Genomic DNA, 14,256 nt, shown 5'->3' on the forward strand with positions numbered 1-14,256 from the left:
TGCAAGGAGATCAAACCAGTCAATCCTAAAGAAATCAATCCTGAATATTCATTGGAAGGACTGATGCCAAAGCTGAAGCTCCAATGCTTTGGTTACCTGATGCGAAGAGCTGACTCATTTGAAAAGGCCCTGATGCTGGGAAAGATTGAGGGTGGGAGGAGAAGAGGACGACAGAGGATGAGATGGTTGGATGGCATCACTGTCTCAATGGACATGGGTTTGAGCAAGCTTCAGGAGATGGTGAAAGACAGGGAGGCCTGGTGGACTACAGTCCATGGGATCTCAAAGAGTCAGACACAATTGAGCAACTGAACAACAACAAAACCTAGCTTTAAACTTGACTATAAACCCTAACCCTAACCCTAAAACTAACCATAAACTAGATCCTAAACATTACCTGATCATGACCCTGACTCTAACTAGCCCTTAACCTAATCCTAAACTTGATTTTTACCCTAACCCTATCCCTAATCATGAACCTGACCCTGACTGAAACCTATCCAGAACACTAACCCTTACTGAGAACCTGGCATAACTTCACATCTAACTCTAATCTTGACCCTGAAGTTAATACTAAACCCTAATTCTGACCCTGACAATGAGCTTGATTCACTCTGATAGCGATTCTGAAACTGACACTCTCTCTAACTCTGACCATGAACCTGACACTAATCATGAAATTAACTGTTTCCCTGATCCTGTACCTTACCCTGATCCTAAATCTAGCCATAACGTTGATACTAACATTATCTCTAAACCTGATCCTATGCTTATTTTGCAAGAAAATGTGTTATTCTGATCTTGTTTTTACATATACTGTTAATAATAAAAAGATTTTCTCTTATTAGTCATAAGAAGTTACTTTTAAGAAAAATGTGTTATTTTAATGTTTTCACTGACCTTGTCCTCACAAATACTGCTAAGTTTCATCAAAGTTTACTCTAAATCACAGTAAGTAGCTACTTTGGAGAAGAATGTGTGATTGTGGGCACATTTTTACATATACTACTTAGATTAATCTAAATTTGCTCTAACTTTCAAGAATTTGTTTTCTTGGCAAAGAAACTGAGATTCTGAGCTTGTTTTAAAACATACTGCTTCTTTTTGTCTAAGTTTGCCCTAATTTTCACTGAGGATTTACTTCTAAGAAGAATGTGTGATTCTAAGCTTGTTTTCATTTATATTGCTTAATTCCATTTAAGTTGCACTAAATCACTACATGCATAATTTTTTAGAATTATGTGTGATCCTGTGCTTATTTAAACATATACAGCTTAGTTTCTTCTTCATTTACTCTATCCATAAAAGTAGCACTTTTAAGAAAAATTTCTGATTCTGAATATGTTTTAAAATAAAGCTCTTGGGAGTTCCCTGGAGGTCCAGTGGTTAGGACTCTGCACTTTCACTGCTGAGGGCCCAGGTTCAATCCCTGGTCGGGGAACTAGATCTGACAAGCCAGGTAGCATGGCCATAAGTAAATAATAAAATAAAGCTCTTAGTTTCACTTAGATTTGCTTTAACTCACTGTAAAGAGTTTATTTACAGGAAATATGTGATTTTAAACTATTTACATAGAAACTGCTAGTTTCATTAGATTTTATTCTAACTGGTATTGAGAACTTACTTTGAAGAAGAATGCAGATTCTGAGCTTGCTTTCTTTCTTTTCTTTTCTTTTTTTAGAGGCTGATCTTCTTAAAAAATATTTATTTATTTACTCGTTTGGCTGTGTCGGGTCTTGGTCGGGGCACGTAGGGTCTTTGCTGGGGGCTCTTGGTTGCGGCTCCCGGGCTTCTCTCCAGTTGTGACAAGTGGGCTCTAGAGTGCAGCCTCAGTGGCTGTGGCACAAGGGCTTAGTGGCCCCACAGCGTGTGGATCTCAGTTCTCTAACCAGGGACTGAACTCGAGTCCCCTGAATTGGAGGGCAGATTCTTAACCACTGGACCACCAGGGAAGTCCCTGAGCTTGTTTTCATGTAAGTACTTCCTTTCATTTAGATTTATTGAAACCCAATTAAGACTTTTTTGAAGAGCCCAAGTTATTTGAAAGTAAATTATTTGGTTTTGTCTAGATTTCTTCTAAGTCATATTATATTATATTGGAGAAGAATGTATGATTCTGGTTCTGCTTCCATCAAATATAGACAGGGACCAGATTTGTACTCCCACGTGAAACAATCAAAGGACCCTGACAGAATGAATGAAACAATAGGGGGCTTCTTTGACATGTACACACTGCTATATTCATTGCTTATTTATTTATTTTTGGCTATGCTGGGCTACAGGACAGGAAAAGGTTAGTTTTCATTTCAATCCCAAAAAAGAGCAATGCCAAAGAATGTTCAAACTACTGCACAATTTCACTCATCTCACACACTAGCCAAGTAACGCTCAAAATTCTCCAGGCCAGGCTTCAAAAGTACGTGAACCGTGAATTTCCAGATGTTCAAGCTGGATTTAGAAAAGGCAGAGGAGTTCAGTTCAGTTCAGTCTGGCTCTTTGCGACCCCATGAATCATGGCACGCCAGGCCTCCCTGTCCATCACCAACTCCGAGTTCACTCAGACTCACATCCATAGAGTCAGTGATGCCATCCAGCCATCTCATCCTCTGTCATACCCTTCTCCTCCTGCACCCAATCCCTCCCAGCATCAGAGTCTTTTCCAATGAGTCAACTCTTCGCATGAGGTGGCCAAAGTACTGGAGTTTCAGATTCACTATCATTCCTTCCAAAGAAATCCCAGGGTTGATCTCCTTCAGAATGGACTGGTTGGATCTCCTTGCAGTCCAAGGGACTCTCAAGAGTCTTCTCCAACACCATAGTTCAAAAGCATCAATTCTTCTGCACTCAGCTTTCTTCACAGTCCAACTCTCACATCCATACATGACCACTGGAAAAACCATAGCCTTGACTAGACGGACCCTAGTCGGCAAAGTAATGTCTCTGCTTTTGAATATGCTATCTAGGTTGGTCATAACTTTTCTTCCAAGGAGTAAGCGTCTTTTAATTTCATGGCTGCAATCACCCTCTGCAGTGATTTTGGAGCCCCAAAAAATAAAATCTGACACTGTTTGTATTGTTTCCCCATCTATTTCCCATGAAGTGATGGGACTGGATGCCATGATCTTCGTTTTCTGAATGTTGAGCTTTAAGCCAACTTTTTCACTTTCCTCTTTCACTTTCATCAAGAGGCTTTTTAGTTCCTCTTCACTTTCTGCCATAAGGGTGGTGTCATCTGCATATCTGAGGTTATTGATCTCAGAGGAACCAGAGATCAAATTGCCAACATCAGTTGGCTTATAGAAAAAGCAAAAGAATGCTAGAAAAACATCTACTTCTGTTTCATTGATTACATCAAAGCCTTTGACTGTGTGGATCACAACAAACTATGGAAAATTCTTTAAGACATGAGAATACCAGACCACCTTACCTGCCTCCTGAGAAATCTGTATGCAGGTCAAAAAGCAACAGTTAGAATTGGACATGGAACAATGGTCTGGTTCCAAATTGGGAAAGGAGTACATCAAGGGTATATGTTGTCACTCTGCTTATTTAACTTATATGCAGAGTTCATCATGCGAAATGCCAGGCTGGATGAAGCACAAGCTGAAATCAAGATTGCCAGGAGAAAGATCAATAACCTCAGATATGCAGATGACACCACCCTTATGACAGAAAGCAAGAAAGAATTAAAGAGCCTCTTGATGAAAGTGAAAGAAGAGAGTGAAAAAATAGGCTTAAATCTCAACATTCAGAAAACGAAGATCATGGCTCTGGTTCCATCACTTCATGGCAAATAGATGGGGAAACAATGGAAACAGTGAGAGACTTTATTTTTTGGGGGTTGCAGAATCAGTGCAGATGGTGACTGTAGCCATGAAATTAAAAGACACTTGCACCTTGGAAAAAAAGCTATGACCAACCTAGACAGCATATTAAAAACCAGAGACATTAGTTTGCCAACAAAGGTCCATCTAGTCAAAGATATTGTTTTTCCAGTAGTCATGTGAGAGTTGGACTATAAAGAAAGCTGAGGAATGAAGAATTGATGCTTTTGAACTGTGGTGTTGGAGAAGACTCTTGAGAGTCTGTGGACTGCAAGGAGATCTAACCAGTCCATCTTAAAGGAAATCAGTCCTGAATATTCATTGGAAGGACTGATGCTGAAGCTGAAACTCCAATATTTTGGCCACCTGATGCCAAGGACTAACTCATTGGAAAAGATCCTGATGCTGGGAAAGATTGAAGGCAGGAGGAGAAGGGGACGACAGAGGATGAGATGGTTGGATGACATCACCAACTCAACGGACATGAGTTTGAGCAAACTCTGGGAGTTGGGTGATGGACAGGGAAGCCTGGCATGCTGCAGTCCATGGGGTTGCAAAGAGTCAGACATGACTGAGCAACTGAACTGAGCTGAACTGGGTCTTCGTTGCTGCATGCAGGTTTTCTCTAGTTGCAGAGAGAGGGGGATATGCTCTAGTTGTGGTGCATGGGCTTCTCCACTGTGGTGGCTTCTTTCATTGCTAAGCACAGGCTCTAGGCACACAGGCCTCAGGAGCTGCACACAGGGTCAGTTGTGACCAGCTGGCTCTAGAGTGTGTGGACTTCAGTAATTGTGGCACAGAGGCTCCTAAGTTGTGGCTCTCAGGTCTTAGAGCACAGGCTCAGCAGTTGTGGTGCACGGGCTTAGTTGCTCCACAGCATATGGAATCTTTCCGGACCAGGGATCAATCCATGTCCCCTGAATTGGCAGATGGATTCTTATCCACTGTGCCCCCAGAGAATTCCTGAAGCAGCAGGTTTTAAGCACTGAACAGCAGGCAACCAAGGACTGAGAGGTGGGAAACAAATGAGGTGAGTACTTAGGATTCCCCGAGACTGCCTTGAAAAAGTGTTCAGACCATGGCACAGGGTGGAGGAAGTGAGGCAGAGCCCAATTGACTCCCTGAGTTGAGGATTTGGAGCTGAGTCTCCTGGAAGATTGAATCAACTAGAGATGATAGAACAAAGTACCAAAGAGTGAAAAAAAAAATGTGCAGAGAATGTGAAAGTTAATTTTTTGTGTGTCCACTTGAGTAGGTCACAGTATCCAGAGGTGTGGTCAAACATTATTCTAGATTGTTTCCTATTGTTTTAGACTGTTCCTGCTGGTTCTGTTTCTCTGGGTGAACACTGACTAATGCAGAGAACCCTGGAGAACTGAAGAGAGTACCCCTGAGTATTCAGAAGAGTACTAATCAGTGCATGCATGTGAAAAGAACACCTGAGGCCACAGAAAGAACCATCTGAAATGATGAGAGGGAACAGTGCCTGGGACTCACACAGGAACAAGAATAGGTCCTGTTCCCACCAGTCAGACTGGGAAAAACACCTAATTCATCAAACATTGGGTAAAGTCCCCAGGAAGGTCTTGCCTCAGAATAACTGTCTCAGGAGAATAATCAATCCTAGACTGAGCATTTGTCAGGACCCCATCTAACAAATCCTAAGGGCAAGACTTGAAAGGATAGAAATATTTCTAAGAAACTTAACTACATTCCAAAACAAAGTTTAAGAACATTTATAGTAATACAAAAGTATCCAGCACCCAACAAAATGAAACTCACAGTATCTGACATCCAATCAAAGCTTACCAGAAAAGGCAGGAAAATATAAAAACAATAATCAATCAAAACCAACCCAGATTTGACACAGATATTAAAATTAGCAGAGAAAGACATTAAAAGTTACTATAATGGTATTCTACAAGTTCAAAACTCAATGAGAGACATGGAAAATATAAAAATGATCCACTGGACCTACATCTTTAAAGTAATGAATTAAAAAAAAAAGATAGCCTAGAATTCTATACCTGGCCAAAAAAAAAAAAAAAAATAGCTGCAAAATTGAAGGTTAAATCGTCTAGTTTTGAGAGCAAGCAGGACTCAGTATTTCTAAGTCTCCCATGACCACAGAGGACAAAGAATTCTTTTTAAATGGGTGTACAAATACTATTGATGGCTACTCCCCCTGGTTCAGCACAGAAAATCAGGCAAAAACACCCAGATTGTAGTTCCTCCCTGAAAGGGGATAGACTGCAAATTTAATGACCTGACTTTCCCACCTGCTGCCCAAAGATCAGTTCAGTTCAGTTTAGTCGCTCAGTCGTGCCGAACTCTGCGATCTCATGGACTGCAGCACACTAGGCTTCCCTGTCCATCACCAACTCCCAGAGTTTGCTCAATTTCATGGCTACAGTCACCATCTGCACTGATTCTGCAACCCCCCAAAAATAAAGTCTCTCACTGTTTCCATTGTTTCCCCATCTATTTGCCATGAAGTGATGGAACCAGAGCCATGATCTTCGTTTTCTGAATGTTGAGATTTAAGCCTATTTTTTCACTCTCTTCTTTCACTTTCATCAAGAGGCTCTTTAATTCTTTCTTGCTTTCTGTCATAAGGGTGGTGTCATCTGCATATCTGAGGTTATTGATCTTTCTCCTGGCAATCTTGATTTCAGCTTGTGCTTCATCCAGCCTGGCATTTCGCATGATGAACTCTGCATATAAGTTAAATAAGCAGAGTGACAACATATACCCTTGATGTACTCCTTTCCCAATTTGGAACCAGACCATTGTTCCATGTCCAATTCTAACTTGCTTTTTGACCTGCATACAGATTTCTCAGGAGGCAGGTAAGGTGGTCTGGTATTCTCATGTCTTAAGGAATTTTCCATAGTTTGTTGTGACGCGCACAGTCAAAGGCTTTGGCGTAGTCAATAAAACAGAAGTAAATGTTTTTTCGGGAACTCTCTTGTTTTTTCTATAAGCCAACTGATGTTGGCAATTTGATCTCTGGTTCCTCTGCCTTTTCTAAATCCAGCTTGAACATCTGAAAGTCTACGTTTCACATACTGCTGAAGCCTGGCCTGGAGAATTTTGAGCATTACTTGGACAGTGTGTGAGATGAGCACAATTGTGTGGTAGTTTGAACATTCCTTTACATTGCCCTTTTTGGGGATTGGAATGAAAACTGACCTTTTCTAGTCCTGTGGCCACTGCTGAGTTTTCCAAATTTGCTGGCATATTGAGTGCAGCACTTTCACAGCATCATCCTTTAAGATTTGAAATAGCTCAATTGGAATTTCATCATCTCCACTAGCTTTGTTCATAGAGATGCTTCCTAAGGCCCACTTGACTTCGCATTACAGGATGTCTGGCTCTAGGTAAGTGATCACACCTTCATGGTTATCTGGATCATTAAGATGTGTTTTATATAGTTCTTCTGTGTATTCTTTCCACCTCTTCTTAATCTCTTCTGCTTCTATTAGGTCCATACCACTTCCGTCCTTTATTGTGCCCATCTTTGCATGAAATGTTCCCTTGGTATCTCTAATTTTCTCTTCAGCCGTCCCCTTCTCATCCTGCCCCCAATTCTAATTTTCTTGAAGAGATCTCTAGTTTTTCCCATTCTATTATTTTCCTCTATTTCTTTGCATTGATCATGAAGGAAGGCTTTCTTATCTCTCCATGCTATTTTTTGGAACTCTGCATTCAAATGGGAATATCTTTCCTTTTCTCCTTTACCTTTCACTTCTCTTTTTTTCTCAGCTATTTGTAAGGCCTCCTCAGACAACCAATTTGCCTTTCTTTCTCTTGGGGATGGTTTGATCACTGCCTCCTCTACAATGTCATGAACCTCCATCCATAGTTCTTCAGGCACTCTATCTATCAGATATAATCCCTTGAATCTATTTGTCACTTCCACTGTATAATCGTAATGGATTTCATTTAGGTCATAGCTGAATGGTCTAGTGGTTTTCCCTACTTTCTTCAATTTAAGTCTGAATTTGGTAATAAGGAGTTCATCATCTGAGCCATAGTCAGCTCCTAGTTTTGTTTTTGCTGACTGTATAGAGCTTCTCCATCTGTGGCTGCAAAGAATATAATCAATCTGATTTCAGTATTGACCATCTGTTGATGTCCATGTGTAGAGTCTTCTCTTGTGTTGTTGCAAGAGGGTGTTTGCTATGGCCAGTGCATTCTCTTGACAAAACTCTGTTAGCCTTTGCCCTGCTTCGTTTTGTATTCCAAGGCCAAATTTGCCTGTTACTCCAGGTATCTCTTGACTTCCTACTTTTGCATTCCAGTCCCCTATAATGAAAAAGACATCTGTTTTGGGTGTTAGTTCTAGAAGGTTTTGTAGGTCTTCATAGAACCATTCAAATTCAGCTTCTTCAGCTTTACTGGTTGGGGCATAGACTTATATTGAATGGTTTGCCTTGGAAACAAACAGAGATCATTCTGTCATTTTTGAGATTGCATCCAAGTACTGCATTTCAGACTCTTTTGCTGACTGTGAGGCTTACTCCATTTCTTCTAAGGGATTCTTGCCCACAGTAGTAGATATAATGTCAAGCTTCAAATTAACCTGCTTAGACTTCCCTGGTGGTCCAGTGGTTAAGAATCCAGCTGCGACTGCAGGGCACACAGGTTTGATTCCTGATTGGGGAAGATTCCACATGCCATGGGGGAACTAAGCCCATGTGCCACAATTACTAAGCCTGCACGCTAGAGCCCACACACAGCAAATAAGACTCAGTGCAGCAAACAGACAAGAAACAAAACAAACAAATTAGCTTGCCACTGGGAGCTGAAAGGGCAGGCAAGTAGTAGTCTTTCGGGAGACTGAACAGGCATGTGAGGTTCTGCCTTGCTTCTACAGCACTGAAAGGACTAGGTACACCCTAGTCTCCTGGGGCCCCACTAAGAACAAAGATGGTGGTTTGGACAAGCACAAAAGCTTGAGAGGCACTCCAAATCTTTGGCTGGGTAAGTTGGGTGAGGTTCATCTCTACACAAGGTAAGTCTGTTAAGACTGGGAGAAGCAGCTGCTTATCTAATGCACAGAAGCCAACAGACGGAGTCAAGGAAAATGAAGAAACAGATGTTTTAGTTCCAAACAAAAGAGGAAGATACATCTCCAGGAACTGCCCCCTAATGAAATGAAGATAAGTGACTCCCCTGGCAGGAAATTCAAAATAACCGTCATAAAGATTCTCACTGAGGTCAGGAGAGGAATGCATGAACAAAGTAGGAATTTCAATAAAGAGAAAATATTTTTTTAAATACCAGACAGAAATCATAGGGCTGAAGAATACAATAACTGAATTGAAAAATTCAGTAGAGGGACTCAACATCAGACTAAGAGGGACGTTTACGGTGTAAATGCCTACATTAAAAACAAGATCTCAACTAAATGACCTAACTTTAAATCTCAAGAAACTAGGGAAAACAAACGAAGCTCAAAGTTAGCAGAGGAAGACAATAATAAAGATCAGAATAGAAATAAATCAAATAGACAATAGAAACACAGTCAGTTCAGTTCAGTCGCTCAGTCGTGTCCGACTCTTTGCGACCCCATGAACTACAGCATGCCAGGCCTCCCTGTCCATCACAAACTCCCAGAGTTCACTCAAACTCATGTCCATCGAGACGGTGATGCCATCCAGCCATCTCATCCTCTGTCATACCCTTCTCCTCCTGCCCCCAATCCTTCCCAGCATCAGAGTCTTTTCCAATGAGTCAACTCTTCGCATGAGGTAGCCAAAGTACTGGAGTTTCAGCTTTAGCATCAGTACTTCCAAAGAACACCCAGGACTGATCTTTAGAACAGACTGGTTGGATCTCCTTGCAGTCCAAGGGACTCTCAAGAGTCTTCTCCAACACCACAGTCCAAAAGCATCAATTCTTCAGCACTCAGCTTTCTTCACAGTCCAACTCTCACATCCATACATGACCACTGGAAAAACCATAGCCTTGATTAGATGGATCTTTATTGGCAAAGTAATGTCTCTGCTTTGAATATGCTATCTAGGTCAGTCATAACTTTCCTTCCGAGGAGTAAGCATCTTTTAATTTCATGGCTGTAATCACCATCTGCAGTGATTTTGGAGCCCCCCCCCCCAAAATAAAGTCTGCCACTGTTTCCACTGTTTCCCCATCTATTTCCCATGAAGTGATGGGACCAGATGCCATGATCTTCGTTTTCTGAATGTTGAGCTTTAAGCCAACTTTTTCACTCTCCTCTTTCACTTTCATCAAGAGGCTTTTTAGTTCTTCACTTTCTGCCATAAGGGTGGTGTCATCTGCATATCTGAGGTTATTGATATTTCTCCCGGCAATCTTGATTCCAGCTTGTGCTTCTTCCATCCCAGCATTTCTCATGATGTACTCTGCATAGAAGTTAAAGAAGCAGGGTGACAATATACAGCCTTGATGCACTCCTTTTCCTATTTGGAACCAGTCTGTTGTTCCATGTCCAGTTCTAACTGTTGCTTCCTGACCTGCATATAGGTTTTTCAACAGGCAGGTCAGGTGGTCTGGTATTCCTATCTCTTTCAGAATTTTCCACAGTTTATTGTGATCCACACAAAGCTTTGGCATAGTCAATAAAGCAGAAATAGATGTTTTTCTGGAACTCTCTTGCTTTTTCCATGATCCAGAGGATGTTGGCAATTTGATCTCTGGTTCCTCTGCCTTTTCTAAAACCAGCTTGAACATCTGGAAGTTCATGGTTCACGTATTGCTGAAGCCTGGCTTGGAGAATTTTGAGCATTACTTTACTAGCATGTGAGATGAGTGCAGTGGTGCGGTAGTTTGGACATTCTTTGGCATTGCCTTTCTTTGGGATTGGAATGAAAACTGACCTTTTCCAGTCCTGTGGCCACTGCTGAGTTTTCCAAATGTGCTGGCATATTGAGTGCAGCACTTTCACAGCATCATCTTTCAGGATTTGAAATAGCTCATCTGGAATTCCATCATCTCCACTAGCTTTGTTTGTAGTGATGCTTTCTAAGGCCCACTTGACTTCACATTCCAGGATGTCTGGCTCTAGGTGAGTGATCACACCATCATGATTATCTTGGTCATGAAGATCTTTTTTGTACAGTTCTTCTGTGTATTCTTGCCACCTCTTCTTAATATCTTCTGCTTCTGTTAGGTCTATACCATTTCTGTCCTTTATCGAGCCCATCTTTGCATGAAATGTTCCCTTGGTATCCCTAATTTTCTTGAAACACAGTAGAAAAATCCAAAAACTAAGTGCGTTTGTGGAAGTGGGATATCAACAAACCCTTAACTAGACTGACTACAGAAAAGAGAAGACTCAAATAAAGTCAGAAATGAAAGAGGAAGACTTCCCTTGTGGTCCAGTGACTAAGACTCCGAGCTCCCAATGCAGGGGGCCTAGGTTCAATCCCTGGTCAGGGAACTAGTATCCCACATGCCTCTCGGCATGGAAAAACAAACAAAAAACACCAGTAGTGTTTCTTTATACCAACAATGATCTATTTGAAAAGGATACCAAGGAAACAATCTCATCTATAATAGCAACAAAAAGAATTGAATACTTAGAAATAAGTTTACCAAGGAGGTAAAAGAGTTGTACACTGAAAAGTATGAAACATTGATGAAATAAACTAAAGAAGCCACAAATAAATGGAACGCTATCTTGTATTCATCAACTGGAAGAATCAATACTGTGCTATACAGATTCAGATTCAATACAATCCCTATCAAAATTCCAATGACATTTTTCACAGAAATAGAAAAAACAATTCTAAAATTTGAGTAGTCAAAAACAATCTTGAGAAAAGAAAAATACAGTGGTTAACAATGGTCATAAGGTTGGGGAAATAGGAAGATGCTGGTCAAAGTGGAGAAAGCTGCAGTTCTGTAGATAGGTTCTAGAGATCTAATGTGCTACATGATTATAGTTAATAATATGGTTTTGTATACTAGAAATTTGCTGTTAATAAAAGGGTATATTTCAAGGACTCTTACACACACACATATATACATATAAATATATATATACAGTGGATACTACTCAGCCATATAAAAGAATGAAATGATGCCTTTTGCAGCAACATAGATGGACTTAGAGATTATCATACTAAGTGAAGTAAATCAGACAAAGACAAATGCCATATGATACCGCTTATATGTGAAATCTAAAATATGACACAAATGAACTTATATACAAAGCAGTAACAAACTCAAGAGACATAGAGAATAGACTTGTGGCTGCCATGGGGAAGTAAGAGCAAGGATTGAGAGTTTACAGTTAGCAGATGCAAATTTATATATATAGAATGAATAAACAAGGTTCTATTGTAGAGCACAGGGAACTATATGCGTGATAAACAACAATGGAAAAGAATATGAAAAAATGTATATATATGTAACTGAGTCAGTTTGTGGTATAGCAGAAATGAGCAGAACATTGTAAATCAACTATGCTATAATAAAATATATTTAAAATAAATCCAAGGATCAACATCAGAAATTTTTTATTATACAATCAAGTTAAACAAGAAAATAACAGGTAATAATTAATAGATGTCTAAAAAGTAACTGCTAAAATTTAAAACAAAATCCTAATAAATATATCTTACAGTGTAAAGTAAGTCACTCCCTATCCACAATGTCCCCCCATCCTGCAAGTCCTGAATCCATAGGAGTTATCCCAGTGTATTACTGTACCCATTCCCCCAAATTGTGTATAGTCTTATACTATGGACATGCTGAGCATTTTCCACAATAATCTATTATACATTTTACATACTATTTGTACTATATATTATCTCCATTTTACAGATCAGGAAACTGAGGCTCAGAAGGAATAAGGAATTTGACCAAGGTAAAACTGTGATGGTGTGAGATAATATAAAATAAATACATTGGTCTCTGCCCCCGGTTCCTGGCACAGAGCTCTTAAAACTCTTGTAATTTCTTATGTGATAAGAGCACCAGCAGCATCTTTTATTCCATTGAACTGACTCTAGGTGGGTCTGGATGGCTCCTGGATGCGGGCTGGTCACCAGAAAGACCACACCATAGTTAGAAGCTTGAAATTTTCAGACCCATCTCCCCATCCTCCAGAGAGGGGAGAGGGCTGGAAATAAAGTTAATAATTGATCATGCCTACGTGAGGAAGCCTCCATAAAATCCCAATAGTGTGGAGTCCCAAGAGCTTCAGGATGGACAGACCATCCACATAAAAGGAGGGTGATGTACCCCAACACCACAGGGACAGAGAAGCTCCTGCACTTGGTACCCTCCCAGATCTCACGCCATGTATGTCTTCATCTGACTGTTCATCTGTATCCTTTATCATGTCCTTTAAAAAACTGGTAAACGTAAGTATTTCCTTGAGTTCTGTGAGTTGCTCTAGCAAATTAATCTAACTTGAAGAGGGGGTCATGGGAACTTCCAATTTGCAACCAAATCAGACAGAATTTGTGGGTAACCTGGGGACCTACTACTTGTAATTAGCATCTGTAGTGGGGTATGGGGAAACTTTGTGGGATTGAGCCCTTAACCTCTTGCATCTGATGTACTCTCCAGGTAGTGTTAGAATTGAGTTAAATTGTAGGATACCAGCTGGTGTTGCAGAGAATTTTGCTTGATGTGGGAAAAACCTGCACATATTTGGTAACCAGAGTGCCAGAAGTAAAGTGTTAGCAAGGGACAGAGAAGGAAGGGAGAGAGTAGGATTTTATTTTTCCTATACAGAAGCGAAAGGGCTGGATGATTTTTCTACACAGTTGGTAAGTGGTTAAGAGCTAAGTGGGCTTCCCTTGTGGCTCAGCTGGTAAAGAATCTGCCTGCAATGCAGGAGACCTGGGTTTGATCCCTGGGTTGGGAAGATCCCCTGGAGAAGGGAAAGGCTACACACTCCAGTATTCTGGCCTGGAGAATTCCATGGACTATAGTCCATGGGGTTGCAAAGAGTGGCCTGGAGAATTCCATGGACTATACAGTCCATGGGGTTGCAAAGAGTCGGACACAACTGAGCGGCTTTCACTTTCACTTTCTTTCACTTTTAAGAGCTAAGTATCAAATGCAGGTGGGTCTTAATCTAAAGGATAACTATTATCTAAGAAAAATTCTAACCAATATCTCCCTGAAGATTCCATATCTTTCTGAAGACAGCTCTATTTCCCACAGGGTCCTCCGAAATCCCCAAACACCCATGACACAGCCCCAAACACTGACCCTCAAAGAATCCAACGAAGGAGACAACAAAACTCCATCAGAGTGTTACTCGTCACTGCCCCCTGCCTCATAAATTCTATCAGCACAGCCTCCCTCCCAGTGATTGACAGTCACATGCCAGCAGCCCTGCAGGTCTCCAATCACTAATTACCTCAGGACTCATAATTTTGGAATCGTGTTCCTGACACCACTGGCAGCAGATCACTGACCTTCCAAA

The 14,256-nt window shown here is 40.8% G+C and overlaps 1 non-coding gene across 1 annotated transcript; it reads left to right on the plus strand.

Annotated features, from left to right (window-relative positions):
- Positions 1 to 1,368: 1,368 nt before the first annotated feature.
- Positions 1,369 to 1,441, plus strand: TRNAE-UUC. The gene has a single exon. It is a non-coding gene; the product is annotated as a tRNA-Glu (tRNA).
- The last annotated feature ends 12,815 nt before the right edge of the window (positions 1,442 to 14,256 follow it).

Source organism: Capra hircus (assembly GCF_001704415.2).
Source record: "Capra hircus breed San Clemente chromosome X unlocalized genomic scaffold, ASM170441v1, whole genome shotgun sequence".
Classification (NCBI taxonomy): Eukaryota; Metazoa; Chordata; class Mammalia; order Artiodactyla; family Bovidae; genus Capra; species Capra hircus.